Here is a 19,944-nt window from a genome sequence, read left to right on the forward strand (position 1 = left end):
ATCCCTGGTCATCCCTACTGCCTCTGATCTGTCGGACCACTGAAACACAAATGTTTAGTTCGTAAATAACGTCTGAGTGTTGGAGTGTGCACGTGTCTATCCATAAAGAAATAAAAAATAAAATTTTGCCATCTGGTTTAATATAAGGAATTTTAAATGATTTATAGTTTTATTTTTGATACCTAAGTATATTTTAGCAAATACATTCATTTTTGATAGTTATGTATATTTCAAAACAAATACTTTTAGACTTTTACTCAATTTGTATTTTACTGGGTGACTTTCAATTAACTTCTTAGTGATCCCTTAGCGTGCCAATCTCGTTAACGGGATTGATTTGACAACACCCAGTGTAATAGCAGCGCGCCAAATTCAAAACCAGAAATACTCATAATAATAATTCATAAATCATACAAGTGTTATACATCGGATTAAAGATGAACCTCTTGTCAATCCAACCACAGTGTCAGATTTCAAAAAGGCTTTACGGCGAAAGCAAACCATGCTATTATCTGAGGACAGTACCTCATCAAACAAACACATGAAAATTACATTTCAATCCGCCAGGCGCGACACAAAAGTCAGAAAAAACGATATAATTCATGCCTTTCCTTTGAAGATCTTCTGTTGGCACTCCAATATGTCCATTAAATATCACAAATGGTCCTTTAGGTCAAATTCTGTCATTATATCCCAAAATGTCCATTTATTTGGCGCATTTCATTGAGAAAATACACCGGTTCCAACTCGCGCAACATGACTACAAAGTATCTAATAAGTTACATGTAAACTTGATGCAAACATTTCAAACAACTTTCCTAATCCAACTTTAGGTATTTTTAAACGTAAATAATCAATCAAATTTAAGAGGGAATAAACTGTGTTCAATAGCGGACGAAAACAATGTGGAGCAAGCTTTCAGGTCGCACGCCCCATCCACAACAGTACACTAAACTCGACCCTCATTCTGAACAGCCCTACTTCTTCATTACTCAAAAGAAAAACATCAACCAATTTCAAAAGACTGTTGACATCTAGTGGAAGCGATAGGAACTGCAAGCAAGTGCCTTAGAAATCTAGATCTACATTGAAATAAATTGAAAAGAGAGTGACCTAAAAAAAAAATATCCTGGTTGGTTTGTTCTCAGGGCTTCGCCTGCCAAATAAGTTCTGTTATACTCACAGACATAATTTTAACAGATTTAGAAACTTTAGAGTGTTTTCTTTCCAAATCTATCCATATTCTAGCTTCTGGGCCTGAGCAGCAGGCAGTTTACTTTGGGCACACTTTTCATCCGGACGTGAAAATAGTGCCCCCTACCCTAGTGAGGTTAAAATAAAATAAATACATTCAAATTAAAAAGGCACACGTAGCCTACATACTAATACATACACACAAACTATTTAGGTCAAATAGGGAAGAGGAGTTTTTTGAAACCAGGTTTGCTGTTCAATCAAACATATTTTTAAAGCCCTTTTATATCAGCAGATGTCACAAGGTGCTATAGAGAAACCCAGCCTAAAACCCCAAACAGCAAGCAATGCAGATGTAGAAGCACGGTGGCTAGGAAAAACTTCCTAGAAAAGCAGGAACCTAGGAAGAAACCTAAAGAGGAACCAAGCTCTGAGGGGTGGCCAGTCCTCTTCTGGCTGTGCTGGGTGGAGATTATAAGAGTACATGGCCATTTAAGGCCAGATTGTTCTTCAGATGTTCAAACGTTCATAGATGACTAGCAGGGTAAAATAATAATCACAGTGGTATTTGAGTGCAACAGGAGTAAATGTCAGTTGGCTTTCATAGCCGAGCATTCAGAGGTTGAGAAAGCAGTTGCGGTAGAAGGTAGCACGTCCGCTGAACAGGTCATGGTTCCCTAGCCGCAGGCAGAACAGTTGAAACTGGACCAGCAGCACAACCATTCTGTTGCAATACAATTCAAGAGTAGAGTTAATTTGCTTCTGAACATAAATCATGATGAGGAAACATTTAATTAGAGCTTCCTTGTTGTGGGTTTTACAAAGGTGTTACATGATTTGTCATTGCCGTGTCAACAGAGACTTGACGTCAAAGGGAATCTATGTGTCAGCGTCCACCATTTGGTTGTTTACTTTACCAACTTTACCAACCAGACTTGACTCAGAGTCAGACTGGAATTCTTCCTGCGTAAGGCATGTCAAAATTAAATAAAACTATATTTGGAAACAATGCCGCTTTAATTGCTTCATAGTGCCTGACCTACATTAAGATCCATATATAATACCTTACTGTAGGACCTCCTTTGTTAATTATATGTCTTCAACAGCTACATGAAACGTTTGCAAGATAAACAACAATCTACTGTGTTATTTTAACATGAACATTTATTGTCATGTCACAGCTATGGAACCTTGCCAAGGAGCACTCAAAAACATGTCAAACGTGTGTGTGTGTGTGTGTGTGTGTGTGTGTGTGTGTGTGTGTGTGTGTGTGTGTGTGTGTGTGTGTGTGTGTGTGTGTGTGTGTGTGTGTGTGTGTGTGTGTGTGTGTGTGTGTGTGTGTGCGTGTGTGTGTTATTAGGTCACAAGGAAGTGGAGTTCTTGATAAGTAGATGAAGACAGGTATTTATTTGTGTTACCATGACGTGGGACCTGATATATATGGTGTCTGTATGCCAAGCTCTGCTTCACACTCGGTTGTATATCACGTCCTTGAAACAGTTGAATTCAACACTCGTCTAGCTGAAGTTAAATCAACCCGATAAGCCATATTTGAATGAACTACTTTTACTACTAACTATTTAACAGGCCTATGTTAATAACACTAACAAATAATTGTCAGTCACTAGTGAATGGAGGGAAGTGTTGCAGGAGAAAATGGTAGGATGATGATTTACTGGGAAAGATGGGTTGATCTGTGACTGTCTGAAGGTTGGAATTAATGAGTGTTGGAATAAATACATAGACACATGAACAGTATAAATGTTTGAGCTCCTCCAATCAGGGTGAGAATGTGTGTTTAGTTATATATGTTTTGTGTTTTGGTTTCACGGTCTGAGAAGTGTGTGTGCTGGTCGTGGTGGTGATGGTATCAGGAATCAAGGTAAGACCCAAGTGCAGATGGTGTGAAGTAACAATGCTTATCATAACACTGGGACAGGCAAACGACAGGTCAAGGAAGGCAGGGGTCTTTAATCCAGAGCAGAAGCAAGGTACAGGACGGCAGGCAAGCTCAGGGTCAGGGACAGGCAGAGAGGTCAGGCGGGCAGGTACAGGGTCAGGACAGGCAAAGGTCAAAAACCAGGAAGACGCAAAAAAAGAGTGGCTGGGAAAAGACAGGAGCTGACAGGACAAACGCTGGTAAACTTGAACAAAAAGACGAACTGGAACAGACAGACAGAAAACACAGGTATAAATACTCAATGGATAATGGGGAAGACGAGCAACACCTAGAGGGGGTGGAGACAAGCACAAGACAGGTGAAACTGATCAGGGCGTGACATATGGGTGCGCTCGCTTCCATACCAGCCTGGGCATCAGGCAGGGCTTGGTCCTTCCCGCCCTGGAAAATCCCTTTAGGCAGGGGGCTTCGCCATGCTGGCATCCCACTGACCAGAGCACCCACTGACGCGAGCACCCATTCACATTGTCTTTGTAATGTATTTTTGTTGTTTTAATAGCAATAATAGTAATCGTGTCATGTATTGTCATGTTGTGTCTTGTTTCTGTCCTTTCCCTTCACCCTGTCTCCCTCTGCTGGTCGTTATTAGGTTACCTTTTCTCCCCCTCTTTCCCCCAGCTGTTCCTTGTCTCCTCCTAACTACCTCGTCACCCCTTTTCCCACCTGTTCCCTTTTTCCCTCTGATTAGTCCTCTATATCTCTCTCTGTTTTTGTTTCTGTCTTTGTCGGATTCTTGTTTGTGTTATTCATGCCTGAACCAGACTATCGTCATGTTTGCTGCAACCTTGTCCTGTCCTGTCGGAATCTGCCGGTCCATCTGAGCCTACGTTTGTTTTGTTATTAAAGAAGCTCTGTTTACGTTAATTCGCTTTTGGGTCCTCATTCACGCACCGTAACAGAAGAATCCGACCAAGAATGGACCCAGCGACTTCGGATCCTCTCCACTCAGCCGTCGAGATCCAGGGAGCGATGCTAGGCAGACACGAGCAGGAATTGTCTGCTGCTCGACATGCCGTTGATACCCTGGCCACCCAAGTCTCCAACCTCACAGAACAGGTTCACCATCTCCGCCTCGATCCACCGGCCACTTCCAGGGCTTTCGAATCTCCGGAGCCCAGAATCAATAACCCGCCGTGTTACTCTGGGGAGCCCACTGAATGCCGCTCGTTCCTCACCCAGTGTGATATTGTGTTTTCTCTCCAGCCCAACACTTACTCCAGGAGCACTGCTCGTGTCGCCTACGTCATATCTCTCCTTATTGGACGGGCTCGTGAGTGGGGCACGGCAATCTGGGAGGCAAGGGCTGAGTGTACTAACCAGTATCAGGACTTTAAGGAGGAGATGATACGGGTTTTTGATCGATCTGTTTTTGGGGAGGAGGCTTCCAGGGTCCTGTCTTCCCTATGTCAAGGTAATCGATCCATAACAGACTACTCTATTGAGTTTCGCACTCTTGCTGCCTCCAGTGGCTGGAACGAGCCGGCTTTGCTCGCTCGTTTTCTGGAGGGTCTCCGCGCAGAGGTAAAGGATGAGATTCTCTCCCGGGAGGTTCCTTCCAGCGTGGATTCCTTGATTGAACTCGCTATTCGCATTGAGCGACGGGTTGATCTTCGTCACCGAGCTCGTGGAAAGGAGCTCGCGTTCTCCGTTGCCCCCCTCTCCGCATCACTACCATCTTCCTCTGCCGGCTCGGGTGCTGAGCCTATGCAGCTGGGAGGTATCCGCATCTCGACTAAGGAGAGGGAACGGAGAATCACCAACCGCCTCTGTCTCTATTGCGGTTCTGCTGGTCATTTTGTCACTTCATGTCCAGTAAAAGCCAGAGCTCATCAGTAAGCGGAGGGCTACTGGTGAGCGCTACTACTCCTGTCTCTCCTTCAAGATCCTGCACTACCTTGTCGGTCCATCTACGCTGGACCGGTTCGTCAGCTTCCTGCAGTGCCTTAATAGACTCTGGGGCGGAGGGCTGTTTTATGGACGAGACCTGGGCTCGGGAACATGACATTCCTCTCAGACAGTTAAGGGAGTCCACGGCCTTGTTCGCCCTGGATGGTAGTCCTCTCCCCATGATTCAGCGTGAGAAGCTACCTTTAACCCTCACTGTTTCTGGTAATCATAGCGAAACCATTTCTTTTTTAATTTTTCGTTCACCTTTTACACCTGTTGTTTTGGGCCATCCCTGGCTAGTTTGTCATAATCCTTCCATTAATTGGTCTAGTAATTCTATCCTCTCCTGGAACGTCTCTTGTCATGTGAAATGTTTAATGTCTGCTATCCCTCCTGTTTCCTCTGTCTCTTCTTCACAGGAGGAGCCTGGTGATTTGACAGGGGTGCCGGAGGAATATCACGATCTGCGCACGGTGTTCAGTCGGTCCAGGGCCACCTCTCTTCCTCCACACCGGTCGTATGATTGTAGCATTGATCTCCTTCCGGGAACCACTCCCCCCCGGGGTAGACTATACTCTCTGTCGGCTCCCGAACGTAAGGCTCTCGAAGATTATTTGTCTGTAGCTCTTGCCGCCGGTACCATAGTCCCCTCCTCCTCTCCCGCCGGAGCGGGGTTTTTTTTTGTTAAGAAGAAGGACGGGTCCCTGCCCCCCTGCATAGATTATCGAGGGCTGAATGACATAACAGTGAAGAATCGTTATCCGCTTCCTCTTATGTCTTCAGCCTTCGAGATCCTGCAGGGAGCCAGGTTTTTCACTAAGTTGGACCTTCGTAACGCTTACCATCTCGTGCGCATCAGGGAGGGGGACGAGTGGAAGACGGCGTTTAACACTCCGTTAGGGCACTTTGAATACCGGGTTCTTCCTTTCGGCCTCGCTAACGCTCCAGCTGTCTTTCAGGCATTAGTCAATGATGTCCTGAGAGACATGCTGAACATCTTTGTTTTCGTTTACCTTGACGATATCCTGATTTTTTTCACCGTCACTCCAGATTCATGTTCAGCACGTTCGACGTGTCCTCCAGCGCCTTTTAGAGAATTGTCTTTTTGTGAAGGCTGAGAAGTGCTCTTTTCATGCCTCCTCCGTCACATTTCTCGGTTCTGTTATTTCCGCTGAAGGCATTAAGATGGATCCCGCTAAGGTCCAAGCTGTCATTGATTGGCCCGTCCCTAGGTCACGCGTCGAGCTGCAGCGCTTTCTCGGCTTCGCAAACTTCTATCGTCGTTTCATCCGTAATTTCGGTCAGGTGGCAGCCCCTCTCACAGCCCTTACTTCTGTCAAGACGTGCTTTAAGTGGTCCGTTTCCGCCCAGGGAGCTTTTGATCTCCTCAAGAATCGTTTTACATCCGCACCTATCCTTGTTACACCTGACGTCACTAGACAGTTCGTTGTCGAGGTTGACGCGTCAGAGGTGGGCGTGGGAGCCATTCTTTCTCAGCGCTCCCTCTCTGACGACAAGGTCCACCCTTGCGCGTATTTTTCTCATCGCCTGTCGCCGTCGGAACGTAACTATGATGTGGGAAACCGCGAACTGCTCGCCATCCGCTTAGCCCTAGGCGAATGGCGACAGTGGTTGGAGGGGGCGACCGTTCCTTTTGTCGTTTGGACTGACCATAGGAACCTTGAGTACATCCGTTCTGCCAAACGACTTAATGCGCGTCAGGCGCGCTGGGCGCTGTTTTTCGCTCGTTTCGAGTTCGTGATTTCTTATCGTCCGGGCTCTAAGAACACCAAGCCTGATGCTTTATCTCGTCTCTTCAGTTCTTCAGTAGCCTCCACTGACCCCGAGGGGATTCTCCCTGAGGGGCGTGTTGTCGGGTTGACTGTCTGGGGAATTGAGAGGCAGGTAAAGCAAGCACTCACTCAAACTCCGTCGCCGCGCGCTTGTCCTAGGAACCTTCTTTTCGTTCCCGTTCCTACTCGTCTGGCCGTTCTTCAGTGGGCTCACTCTGCCCAGTTAGCCGGCCACCCTGGCGTTCGGGGTACGCTTGCTTCCATTCGCCAGCGTTTTTGGTGGCCCACCCGGGAGCATGACACGCGTCGCTTCGTGGCTGCTTGTTCGGTCTGCGCGCAGACTAAGTCCGGTAACTCCCCTCCTGCCGGCCGTCTCAGGCCGCTTCCCATTCCCTCTCGACCGTGGTCTCACATCGCCTTAGATTTTGTCACCGGACTGCCTTCGTCAGCGGGGAAGACTGTTATTCTTACGGTTGTCGATAGGTTCTCTAAGGCGGCTCATTTCATTCCCCTTGCTAAGCTTCCTTCTGCTAAAGAGACGGCACAAATCATCATCGAGAATGTTTTCAGAATTCATGGCCTTCCGTCAGACGTCGTTTCGGACAGAGGTCCGCAATTCACGTCTCAATTTTGGAGGGAGTTTTGCCGTTTGATTGGGGCTTCCGTCAGTCTCTCTTCCGGCTTTCACCCCCAGTCTAACGGTCAAGCAGAACGGGCCAATCAGACTATTGGTCGCATCTTACGCAGTCTTTCTTTTCGCAACCCTGCGTCTTGGTCAGAACAGCTCCCCTGGGCAGAATACGCCCACAACTCGCTTCCTTCGTCTGCGACCGGGCTATCTCCTTTTCAGAGTAGCCTCGGGTACCAGCCTCCGCTGTTCTCATCTCAGTTCGCCGAGTCCAGCGTCCCCTCCGCTCAGGCTTTTGTCCAACGTTGCGAGCGCACCTGGAAGAGGGTCAGGTCTGCACTTTGCCGTTATAGGGCGCAGACTGTGAGGGCTGCTAATAAGCGTAGAACTAAGAGTCCTAGATATTGTCGCGGTCAGATAGTTTGGCTCTCCACTCAGAACCTTCCCCTTAAGACCGCTTCTCGCAAGTTGACCCCGCGGTTCATTGGTCCGTTCCGTATTTCTCAAATCATTAATCCTGTCGCAGTTCGACTTCTTCTTCCGCGATATCTTCGTCGCGTCCACCCGGTCTTCCATGTCTCCTGTATCAAGCCCGTTCTTCGCGCCCCCGCTCGTCTTCCCCCCCCCCCATCCTTGTCGAGGGCGCACCCATCTACAGGGTCCGTAGGATTTTGGACATGCGTCCTCGGGGCCGTGGTCATCAGTACCTAGTAGATTGGGAGGGGTACGGTCCTGAGGAGAGGAGTTGGGTTCCCTCTCGGGACGTGCTGGACCGTGCGCTGATCGAGGATTTCCTCCGTTGCCGCCAGGTTTCCTCCTCGAGTGCGCCAGGAGGCGCTCGGTGAGTGGGGGGGTACTGTCATGTATTGTCATGTTGTGTCTTGTTTCTGTCCTTTCCCTTCACCCTGTCTCCCTCTGCTGGTCGTTATTAGGTTACCTTTTCTCCCCCTCTTTCCCCCAGCTGTTCCTTGTCTCCTCCTAACTACCTCGTCACCCCTTTTCCCACCTGTTCCCTTTTTCCCTCTGATTAGTCCTCTATATCTCTCTCTGTTTTTGTTTCTGTCTTTGTCGGATTCTTGTTTGTGTTATTCATGCCTGAACCAGACTATCGTCATGTTTGCTGCAACCTTGTCCTGTCCTGTCGGAATCTGCCGGTCCATCTGAGCCTACGTTTGTTTTGTTATTAAAGAAGCTCTGTTTACGTTAATTTGCTTTTGGGTCCTCATTCACGCACCGTAACAAATCGTCCTCAGTAATGTTAGAAATTAGGGTTTAAGACGTCATGCTAGAGATAGATAATAAAAAAGCCTAATACATAATTTGGCACCAAACAATTCACCTGAATACTTGTCTTTTTTTGGATTAAGTTCTATTGAACAAGACTGGATATTTGTTTCAATGTCTTCTAACATGGAGGCTCATGTATGCTCTTCTATACAGAGAAATGGTGTGTTTTCTCTGCGTTCTCCTCTCTCTGACTGCTTTACAAGTGGAGGGTTTCAGTGGGGGAGGATCTTCCATTGCTTCTCAGTGTGGCTCAATGCTACCTGGTAATAGTTTTCATGGCAGCACAGGGCAGAGCTCTCCCTCATCATACACTGTCACTGTCAACCAGACCACCTACCTGTATTCGGCGCATGTTACAAATAAAGTTTGGTTTGATTTGAGATATACCATTTACCATAACTGCCCTTTGGCAATCCGTCACTGCTCAGGCATTAACTTTTCACATAGCATATTCCAGCACAGTTAACGTGACAATATAAGATTGCTAAGAGGCAGGGAATCATGACTTAGTCCAAGGACATGTCGTCCAGCGTTTTAGCACTCAATTTCTCCTTCTTTCTCCTTCTCTCTCCCTTTTTCAATTTATCTCCATTTCACTCACTCCCTTTCTACCTCTCTCTCTTTCTCAGTGACTCTGTCAGGAACCTTCACCTATAAAGGGTTTCTTCTGGAGGCCCATGAGGAAGGACAGAACAAGGCTGTGGGAATGTTCTCGCTCGGCAGTGGAACTGGGATCGTTCTTGTGCCTTGCAATGGGATCGCAGTGAGTTACTGTTAGGGTTGTACAATTCCTGAAACTACAACAACTACAGCTCCTACTACAACAACTACAGCTCCTACTAAGGCAACCACAGCTTCTACTACAACAACTGTTCCTACTACAACAACAACTGCTCCTACTATAACATCTACAGCTCCTTCTACAACAACTACTGCTCCTACTATAACAGCAGCTGCCTCAAATACAACTGCTACTCCTCTACAACATCAAATCGTGAACCTATCCCAAACAGCTCTGAACAGCACTACTGTGCCTCCTACTGCTACATCTGCTTCTCCTAGTCCTACTACTATGCCTCCTACTGCTACATCTGCTACTCCTAGTCCTACTACTATGGCTCCTACTGCTACATCTGCTACTCCTAGTCCTACTACTATGCCTACTACTGCTAAATCTGCTACTCCTAGTCCTACTACTATGCCTCCTACTGCTACATCTGCTTCTCCTAGTCCTACTACTATGCCTCCTACTGCTACATCTGCTACTCCTAGTCCTACTACTATGGCTCCTACTGCTACATCTGCTACTCCTAGTCCTACTACTATACCTCCTACTGCTACATCTGCTACTCCTAGTCCTACTACTATGCCTCCTACTGCTACATCTGCTACTCCTAGTCCTACTACTATGGCTCCTACTGCTACATCTGCTACTCCTAGTCCTACTACTATACCTCCTACTGCTACATCTGCTACTCCTAGTCCTACTACTATGCCTCCTACTGCTACATCTGCTACTCCTAGTCCTACTACTATGGCTCTTACTGCTACATCTGCTACTCCTAGTCCTACTACTATGCCTCCTACTGCTACATCTGCTACTCCTAGTCCTACTACTATGCCTCCTACTGCTACATCTGCTACTCCTAGTCCTACTACTATGGCTCCTACTGCTACATCTGCTACTCCTAGTCCTACTACTATGCCTCCTACTGCTACATCTGCTACTCCTAGTCCTACTACTATGCCTCCTACTGCTACATCTGCTACTCCTAGTCCTACTACTATGCCTACTACTGCTACATCTGCTACTCCTAGTCCTACTACTATGCATCCTACTGCTACATCTGCTACTCCTAGTCCTACTACTATGCCTCCTACTGCTACATCTGCTACTCCTAGTCCTACTACTATACCTCCTACTGCTACATCTGCTACTCCTAGTCCTACTACTATGCCTCCTACTGCTACATCTGCTACTCCTAGTCCTACTACTATGGCTCCTACTGCTACATCTGCTACTCCTAGTCCTACTACTATACCTCCTACTGCTACATCTGCTACTCCTAGTCCTACTACTATGCCTCCTACTGCTACATCTGCTACTCCTAGTCCTACTACTATGGCTCTTACTGCTACATCTGCTACTCCTAGTCCTACTACTATGCCTCCTACTGCTACATCTGCTACTCCTAGTCCTACTACTATACCTCCTACTGCTACATCTGCTACTCCTAGTCCTACTACTATGGCTCCTACTGCTACATCTGCTACTCCTAGTCCTACTACTATGCCTCCTACTGCTACATCTGCTACTCCTAGTCCTACTACTATGCCTCCTACTGCTACATCTGCTACTCCTAGTCCTACTACTATGCCTACTACTGCTACATCTGCTACTCCTAGTCCTACTACTATGCATCCTACTGCTACATCTGCTACTCCTAGTCCTACTACTATGCCTCCTACTGCTACATCTGCTACTCCTAGTCCTCCTACTATGCCTCCTACTGCTACATCTGCTACTCCTAGTCCTACTACTATGCCTCCTACTGCTACATCTGCTACTCCTAGTCCTACTACTATGCCTCCTACTGCTACATCTGCTACTCCTAGTCCTACTACTATGCCTACTACTGCTACATCTGCTACTCCTAGTCCTACTACTATGCATCCTACTGCTACATCTGCTACTCCTAGTCCTACTACTATGCCTCCTACTGCTACATCTGCTACTCCTAGTCCTCCTACTATGCCTCCTACTGCTACATCTGCTACTCCTAGTCCTACTACTATGATTCCTAATACGTCCACACCTGAATCTACTACTACAATTCCTCTTGGACTCAAAGTAATGTCCTCAGACACAAGTATAAATACCTGTACAATTTTAACTTAATTCAGCATGCAGTGTTGAGTGTAGTGCTAATTCCAGATTGACTGGTGTGGTCTCTTGTAATTCAACAGTCAATTTTCACAGCGGTTTTTAAACCTGATCATCATGATCCATTAAAGCAAATATAACAAAGTACTTAATAGAAATATAGACATCACATTCTCTTTCTACAGACATGCATACAGCATTGTGTAAGCTAACATAAAGTCTAAAACTTTTAATTACCCACAATCCTCTAACAAGTTATTGAGGCAACCTTTCTGAAAATAGCTTTAAAAACCTTTCCGATGTCAAGTCCCCTAGATAGGGGACTAGTAGCAGTTGTGGACCCGTTCCGAATGGCACTTTTGTGAGCACAGTGCTCTGTGAACAATGACATGTCATGCTAACTTTGTTCTGCTCACTGATTGGACACTGTATGGTGAGCTGTATGAAAGAAGATTGACTCAATCCCTTACGATGCAACTAAGTTGCAAGCTATTTTTTGGGTACGTGACACACAGAGAAACCCCGATGTAACATTGGTGCAAGCAACATATATTTAGTCCAGGTTGCTTCATGTGACATCGGCTTTATGCTCAGTGAAACAGCTGAGTCTCACCATTCAGTTGCTGCTGCCTGCGAGAAGGTGAGATGGAGAGTTTGCAATCGGAAACCGTATTTGCATAAGAGGCGAACTGTCACATTTTCTGGCCTATCCAGACAAAGGATGTTATGGTGAGTGAATGAGGACCCAAAAGCGAACTAACTTAAACAGAGCTTCTTTAATAACCAAACATAGGTAGGCTCAGATAGACCGGCAGATTCCGACAGGACAGGACAAGGTTACAGCAAACATGACGATAGTCTGGCTCAGGCATGAAACACAACAAACAAGAATCCGACAAGGACAGGAACAGAAACAGAGAGAGATATAGGGACCTAATCAGAGGGAAAAAGGGAACAGGTGGGAAACGGGGTGAATGGGTAGTCAGAGGAGACAAGGAACAGCTGGGGGAAAGCGGGGGAGAAAAGGTAACCTAACAACGACCAGCAGAGGGAGACAGGGTGAAGGGAAAGGACAGAGACAAGACACAACATGACAGTACATGACAGTACCCCCCCACTCACCGAGCGCCTCCTGGCGCACTCGAGGAGGAAACCTGGCGGCAACGGAGGAAATCCTCGATCAGCGCACGGTCCAGCACGTCCCGAGAGGGAACCCAACTCCTCTCCTCAGGACCGTACCCCTCCCAATCTACGAGGTACTGGTGACCACGGCCCCGAGGACGCATGTCCAAAATTCTACGGACCCTGTAGATGGGTGCGCCCTCGACAAGGATGGGGGGGGGGGGGGAAGACGAGCGGGGGCGCGAAGGACGGGCTTGATGCAGGAGACATGGAAGACCGGGTGGACGCGACGAAGGTATCGCGGAAGAAGAAGTCGAACTGCGACAGGATTAATGACCCGAGAAATACGGAACGGACCAATGAACCGCGGGGTCAACTTGCGAGAAGCCGTCTTAAGGGGAAGGTTCTGAGTGGAGAGCCAAACTCTCTGACCGCGACAATATCTAGGACTCTTAGTTCTACGCTTATTAGCAGCCCTCACAGTCTGCGTCCTATAACGGCAAAGTGCAGACCTGACCCTCTTCCAGGTGCGCTCGCAACGTTGGACAAAAGCCTGAGCGGAGGGGACGCTGGACTCGGCGAACTGAGATGAGAACAGCGGAGGCTGGTACCCGAGGCTACTCTGAAAAGGAGATAGCCCGGTCGCAGACGAAGGAAGCGAGTTGTGGGCGTATTCTGCCCAGGGGAGCTGTTCTGACCAAGACGCAGGGTTACGAAAAGAAAGACTGCGTAAGATGCGACCAATAGTCTGATTGGCCCGTTCTGCTTGACCGTTAGACTGGGGGTGAAAGCCGGAAGAGAGACTGACGGAAGCCCCAATCAAACGGCAAAACTCCCTCCAAAATTGAGACGTGAATTGCGGACCTCTGTCCGAAACGACGTCTGACGGAAGGCCATGAATTCTGAAAACATTCTCGATGATGATTTGTGCCGTCTCTTTAGCAGAAGGAAGCTTAGCAAGGGGAATGAAATGAGCCGCCTTAGAGAACCTATCGACAACCGTAAGAATAACAGTCTTCCCCGCTGACGAAGGCAGTCCGGTGACAAAATCTAAGGCGATGTGAGACCACGGTCGAGAGGGAATGGGAAGCGGCCTGAGACGGCCGGCAGGAGGAGAGTTACCGGACTTAGTCTGCGCGCAGACCGAACAAGCAGCCACGAAGCGACGCGTGTCATGCTCCCGGGTGGGCCACCAAAAACGCTGGCGAATGGAAGCAAGCGTACCCCGAACGCCAGGGTGGCCGGCTAACTTGGCAGAGTGAGCCCACTGAAGAACGGCCAGACGAGTAGGAACGGGAACGAAAAGAAGGTTCCTAGGACAAGCGCGCGGCGACGGAGTGTGAGTGAGCGCTTGTTTTACCTGCCTCTCAATTCCCCAGACAGTCAACCCGACAACACGCCCCTCAGGGAGAATCCCCTCGGGGTCAGTGGAGGCTACTGAAGAACTGAAGAGACGAGACAAAGCATCAGGCTTGGTGTTCTTAGAGCCCGGACGATAAGAAATCACGAACTCGAAACGAGCGAAAAACAGCGCCCAACGCGCCTGACGCGCATTAAGTCGTTTGGCAGAACGGATGTACTCAAGGTTCCTATGGTCAGTCCAAACGACAAAAGGAACGGTCGCCCCCTCCAACCACTGTCGCCATTCGCCTAGGGCTAACCGGATGGCGAGCAGTTCGCGGTTACCCACATCATAGTTACGTTCCGACGGCGACAGGCGATGAGAAAAATACGCGCATGGGTGGACCTTGTCGTCAGAGAGGGAGCGCTGAGAAAGGATGGCTCCCACGCCCACCTCTGACGCGTCAACCTCGACAACGAACTGTCTAGAGACGTCAGGTGTAACAAGGATAGGAGCGGATGTAAAACGATTCTTGAGGAGATCAAAAGCTCCCTGGGCGGAAACGGACCACTTAAAGCACGTCTTGACAGAAGTAAGGGCTGTGAGAGGAGCTGCCACCTGACCGAAATTACGGATGAAACGACGATAGAAGTTCGCGAAGCCGAGAAAGCGCTGCAGCTCGACGCGTGACTTAGGGACGGGCCAATCAATGACAGCTTGGACCTTAGCGGGATCCATCTTAATGCCTTCAGCGGAAATAACAGAACCGAGAAATGTGACGGAGGAGGCATGAAAAGTGCACTTCTCAGCCTTCACAAAAAGACAATTCTCTAAAAGGCGCTGGAGGACACGTCGAACGTGCTGAACATGAATCTGGAGTGACGGTGAAAAAATCAGGATATCGTCAAGGTAAACGAAAACAAAGATGTTCAGCATGTCTCTCAGGACATCATTGACTAATGCCTGAAAGACAGCTGGAGCGTTAGCGAGGCCGAAAGGAAGAACCCGGTATTCAAAGTGCCCTAACGGAGTGTTAAACGCCGTCTTCCACTCGTCCCCCTCCCTGATGCGCACGAGATGGTAAGCGTTACGAAGGTCCAACTTAGTGAAAAACCTGGCTCCCTGCAGGATCTCGAAGGCTGAAGACATAAGAGGAAGCGGATAACGATTCTTCACTGTTATGTCATTCAGCCCTCGATAATCTATGCAGGGGCGCAGAGACCCGTCCTTCTTCTTGACAAAAAAAAACCCCGCTCCGGCGGGAGAGGAGGAGGGGACTATGGTACCGGCGTCAAGAGCTACAGACAAATAATCTTCGAGAGCCTTACGTTCGGGAGCCGACAGAGAGTATAGTCTACCCCGGGGGGGGGTGGTTCCCGGAAGGAGATCAATACTACAATCATACGACCGGTGTGGAGGAAGAGAGGTGGCCCTGGACCGACTGAACACCGTGCGCAGATCGTGATATTCCTCCGGCACCCCTGTCAAATCACCAGGCTCCTCCTGTGAAGAAGAGACAGAGGAAACAGGAGGGATAGCAGACATTAAACATTTCACATGACAAGAGACGTTCCAGGAGAGGATAGAATTACTAGACCAATTAATGGAAGGATTATGACAAACTAGCCAGGGATGGCCCAAAACAACAGGTGTAAAAGGTGAACGAAAAATTTAAAAAGAAATGGTTTCACTATGATTACCAGAAACAGTGAGGGTTAAAGGTAGCGTCTCACGCTGAATCCTGGGGAGAGGACTACCATCCAGGGCGAACAAGGCCGTGGGCTCCTTTAACTGTCTGAGAGGAATGTCATGTTCCCGAGCCCAGGTCTCGTCCATAAAACAGCCCTCCGCCCCAGAGTCTATTAAGGCACTGCAGGAAGCTGACGAACCGGTCCAGCGTAGATGGACCGACAAGGTAGTGCAGGATCTTGAAGGAGAGACAGGAGTAGTAGCGCTCACCAGTAGCCCTCCGCTTACTGACGAGCTCTGGCCTTTTACTGGACATGAAGTGACAAAATGACCAGCGGAACCGCAATAGAGACAGAGGCGGTTGGTGATTCTCCGTTCCCTCTCCTTAGTCGAGATGCGGATACCTCCCAGCTGCATGGGCTCAGCACCCGAGCCGGCAGAGGAAGATGGTAGTGATGCGGAGAGGGAGGCGACGGAGAGCGCGAGCTCCTTTCCACGAGCTCGGTGACGAAGATCAACCCGTCGCTCAATGCGAATAGCGAGTTCAATCAAGGAATCCACGCTGGAAGGAACCTCCCGGGAGAGAATCTCATCCTTTACCTCTGCGCGGAAACCCTCCAGAAGACGAGCGAGCAAGGCCGGCTCGTTCCAGCCACTGGAGACAGCAAGAGTGCGAAACTCAATAGAGTAGTCTGTTATGGATCGATTGCCTTGACATAGGGAAGACAGGGCCCTGGAAGCCTCCTCCCCAAAAACAGATCGATCAAAAACCCGTATCATCTCCTCCTTAAAGTCCTGATACTGGTTAGTACACTCAGCCCTTGCCTCCCAGATTGCCGTGCCCCACTCACGAGCCCGTCCAATAAGGAGAGATATGACGTAGGCGACACGAGCAGTGCTCCTGGAGTAAGTGTTGGGCTGGAGAGAAAACACAATATCACACTGGGTGAGGAACGAGCGGCATTCAGTGGGCTCCCCAGAGTAACACGGCGGGTTATTGATTCTGGGCTCCGGAGATTCGAAAGCCCTGGAAGTGGCCGGTGGATCGAGGCGGAGATGGTGAACCTGTTCTGTGAGGTTGGAGACTTGGGTGGCCAGGGTCTCAACGGCATGTCGAGCAGCAGACACTTCCTGCTCGTGTCTGCCTAGCATCGCTCCCTGGATCCCGACGGCTGAGTGGAGAGGATCCGAAGTCGCTGGGTCCATTCTTGGTCGGATTCTTCTGTTATGGTGAGTGAATGAGGACCCAAAAGCGAACTAACTTAAACAGAGCTTCTTTAATAACCAAACATAGGTAGGCTCAGATAGACCGGCAGATTCCGACAGGACAGGACAAGGTTACAGCAAACATGACGATAGTCTGGCTCAGGCATGAAACACAACAAACAAGAATCCGACAAGGACAGGAACAGAAACAGAGAGAGATATAGGGACCTAATCAGAGGGAAAAAGGGAACAGGTGGGAAACGGGGTGAATGGGTAGTCAGAGGAGACAAGGAACAGCTGGGGGAAAGCGGGGGAGAAAAGGTAACCTAACAACGACCAGCAGAGGGAGACAGGGTGAAGGGAAAGGACAGAGACAAGACACAACATGACAGTACATGACAAAGGATCGATTTCCTCTGGCTACGAGCATCGGAGCCCCACTTGCGATCAGGCAGATAAAAGGGCGGAGTCTAGAGAATACAGCAATATCGATCTCAGATTTACTGTTCTCAACACGAAAAAGTTTCATTTCGTAGAAATTAAACAAGACCACTTTGTCATTGGCACACAGGGACGAAAATGTTGTGCTTAAAGGCAAGGTTGTAACAAGTTGGCATGCATTTGAATCGTGACTCTGTGTCACTGAGGACGCAGGACAGAATATTCTGTCATCAGTAGTATAAAATGGTGCCAATGTTGCACTGTCACTAAGTAATCTATTTTTTTTGACAGTTATAAGAAAGGTGAAATGAAATAATAAGTTGTTTGATTGCTGCTATGTTTAGAACACATTTACATTATTTCAAGCCCGATTCACCCACTTTTGTTGAATAGGAAAATGATTGAATATGATATTTATTATTTTTGTCACGTTCTGACCCTAGTTCCTTTGTTTTGTCTTTGTTTTAGTATGGTCAAGGCGTGAGTTGGGGTGGGCAGTCTATGTTCTTTTTTCTATGATTTGGGATTTCTGTGTTTGTCCTGGTATGGTTCTCAATCAAAGGCAGCTGTCAATCGTTGTCCCTGATTGAGAATCATACTTAGGTAGCCTGTTTTCACCCTTTGAGTTGTGGGTTGATTCTTTTCTGTTCAGTGTTTTTTGTATTCACTGTTCAGGACTGTTTCGTTCTCATTATTTTGTTTTGTGTTCATGAAATCAATGACACTATGGACACTTACCACGCTGCGCATTGGTCCTCACCTTCTTCCACCAACAATGGCCGTTACAATTTTCATATTACTTGTACTATGTAATTGTTATTGCGCAAGTATAAACACCATGGGACCACGCAGTCTTCATACCGCTCAGGATCAAGATGCATTCTGTCTCCTAGAGATGAACCTACTTTGGTGCAAAAAGTGCAAATCAATCCCAGAACAACAGCAAAGGACCATGTGAAGATGCTGGAGGAAATGGGTACAAAAGTTTCTATATCCACAGTAAATCGAGTCCTACATCAACATAACCTGAAAGGCCGCTCAGCAAGGAAGAAGCCACTGCTCTAAAACCGCCGTAAAAAAGCCTGCACATGGGGACAAAGATGGTCCTTTTTGGAGACTTGTCCTCTGGTATGATGAAACAAAAATAGAACTGTTTGGACATAATGACCATCGTTATTTTTGGAGGAATAAGGGGGTGGCTTGCAAGCCGAAGAAAACCATCCCAACCGTGAAGCACAGGGGTGGCAGCATCATGTTGTGGGGGTGCTTGGCTGCAGGAGGGCCTGGTGCACTTCACAAAATAGATGGAATCATGAGGAAAGGAAAATGACGTGGATATATTGAAGCATCTCAAGACATTAGTCAGGAAGTTAAAGCTTGGTCACAAATGAGTCTTCCAAATGGACAGTGAGCCCAAGCATACATCCAAAGTTGTGGCAAAATGGCTTAATTAAGGACAACAAAGTCAAGGTATTGGAGTGGCCATCTGAAAGCCCTGACCTCAATCCTATAGAAAATGTGTTTGCAGAACTGAAAAAGCCTGTGCGAGCAAGGAGGCCTACAAACTTGACTCAGTTACACCAGCTCTGTCAGGAGGAATGGGCCAAAATTCACCCAACTTATTGTGGGAAGCTTGTGGAAGGCTACCCGAAACGTTTGACCCAAGTTAAACAATTTAAAGTCAATGCTACCAAATACTAATTGAGTGTATGTAAACTTCTGACCCACTGGGAATGTGATGAAAGAAATAAAAGCTGTTATAAATCACTCGATTTTTCTGACATTTCACATTCTTAAAATAAAGTGGTGATCCTAACTGACTGAAGACAGGGAATTTTTACTAGGATTAAATGTCAGGAATTGTGAAAAACTGAGTTTAATGTATTTGGCTAAGGTGTATGTAATCTTCCAACTTCATCTGTATATTTGTTTAAGTGCCTGTTTTCCACACAGTGTTTGAGACAAAGAAAGCACCTATCTGAACCTAAGGGCTGCGATGTTAGAGATTACTCCATGAACTGCACCTACATCTCTGTCACAACCAGCCCACCTTACATAGTGGAGATTACATAGTGGATAATAGTGGAGATCAGAGACACTTAAGGGGTACCTGGGGATCATCAGTGAAATACTAACTCAACACAACACATCCAGTTTTACTTATTTCATTGTATTCGAAGGACAGCAATGAAGTGGTAAAGTTTAAGCAAGTATGTTTAGGGATTGGTTAAATAAAGGCAAGTAATTACAATTTGTTAAGGTTAGGATGGGATTCAAACCAGTGACCTTGTGTATGGCAACCCATATCAACCTTTTATAAATCAGATACTTAGACATTACAGGAACCTCTCCATTCATCACCAAAACATACTTCATTAATTACGACAACAAAATCTGAAGAACTTGCTGATTTTAAATATTGTTGATATTTTTTCAGTCCAATTAGTCAATGATTGTTGTGTATGAAAATGGAACATTTACAGTTCAATACGCCTTGTACAATGGAGCCAC

The 19,944-nt window shown here is 47.4% G+C and overlaps 1 protein-coding gene and 1 pseudogene across 1 annotated transcript in view; one reads left to right on the forward strand and one right to left on the reverse strand.

Moving 5' to 3' along the window:
- The window catches only part of LOC110532929 (fucolectin-like), a 235,673-nt gene that overhangs the window by 40,590 nt on the left and 175,139 nt on the right, over positions 1 to 19,944 (reverse strand). The gene's annotated exons all lie outside the window — the stretch shown is intronic.
- On the forward strand, positions 8,907 to 19,415 carry LOC149980792 (uncharacterized; annotated as a pseudogene).

Source organism: Oncorhynchus mykiss, chromosome 9 (genome assembly GCF_057628025.1).
Source record: "Oncorhynchus mykiss isolate SJ-2025 chromosome 9, ASM5762802v1, whole genome shotgun sequence".
Lineage (NCBI taxonomy): Eukaryota > Metazoa > Chordata > Actinopteri > Salmoniformes > Salmonidae > Oncorhynchus > Oncorhynchus mykiss.